Genomic DNA, 1139 nt, shown 5'->3' with positions numbered 1-1139 from the left:
AATGGCTCTGGCCAGAAGTACCAGTTGGTGGTGGATGGTGGGGTGGCTTGGTCAAGTTGGCGCTCCCCACCTGATTCATACAGTCCTTTTTTGTAACAGATTGTGAGCCAACCATCTGCTTTGTGTGTGTGTGATAGATGACAAAGCAGCCCAGCTAGATGTTCTAGATACAGTAGGACGAGAAGCTTGGAGCTATAAGAGAACAGTCCTGAGAACTGATGAGGGTTTCCTACTGCTCTTTTCAGACATGCATAGAGGCAGTTTTGAACAAATCTGTGAATTTCAAAGACAAACTCTCAGAGTAAAGGATCATGATGAGTTCCAATGATTTTAATTGGTAATAAAGCAGACCTGGATCATCATAGACAGGTAACATAGGAAGAATAGCAGTTAGCCCACAACTTCAGGTAACATACTGTGGAGGTGTCAGCAAAGATTAGGATGAACGTAGATCAAGGTTTCCATGAACTTGTCTGGGTTATAAGGAAACTTCAAGAGTGGGAATGTCTTTCTTCATCAACGAGAAAAGAAAACGACAAGAAAAGCTGCCATCATGTCATTTTCTAAGAATTATTTGAGTTTTAGCTACCCACTGCCAGGAAAAGCCTGCATCTTCTCCTTCTCTCCTTACAGTTTACATCATGTTGGTACCTTTCTAGCCTTAGACAAATTATCCTGGTAGCCTTAGACCAAGAAGCTGGTTAATCCTTTCCATGAAGCTAATCTTATGGTCATTTCAAGACAAATTTAAAGGAAACACAAAGGATGCTTCAAAAATTACCTGATTCCATATATAAAAATGAACTCAAATGAATTGAAGACTTAAATGTAAGACCTGAGACCATAAAAGTCTTAGAAGAAAATATAAGTGGTACACTCTTTGACATCAGTCTTAGCAATATTTTTTTTGGATATGTCTCCTTAGGCAAGGGAAACAAAAGCAAAAATAAACAAGTGGGACTACATCAAACTTAAAAGCTTTTGCATATCAAAGGAAACCACCAACAAAGTGAAAAGGCAACCTAATGAATGGGAGAAGATATTTTCAAAAGATATGTCCCATAAGCGGTTGATATGCAAAGAGCTCATGCAACTCAATATCAAAAAAGCCCAAACAATTTGATTAAAAAATGGGCAGA

At 38.5% G+C, this 1139-nt stretch overlaps 1 pseudogene; it reads left to right on the top strand.

Annotated features, from left to right (window-relative positions):
- Positions 1-682, top strand: LOC131765176 (ras-related protein R-Ras2 pseudogene; annotated as a pseudogene).
- The last annotated feature ends 457 nt before the right edge of the window (positions 683-1139 follow it).

This window comes from Kogia breviceps, chromosome 1, assembly GCF_026419965.1.
Source record: "Kogia breviceps isolate mKogBre1 chromosome 1, mKogBre1 haplotype 1, whole genome shotgun sequence".
Lineage (NCBI taxonomy): Eukaryota > Metazoa > Chordata > Mammalia > Artiodactyla > Physeteridae > Kogia > Kogia breviceps.
Note: the sequence above shows the minus strand (reverse complement) of the source record. Positions and strands in the feature narration are given on the sequence as shown.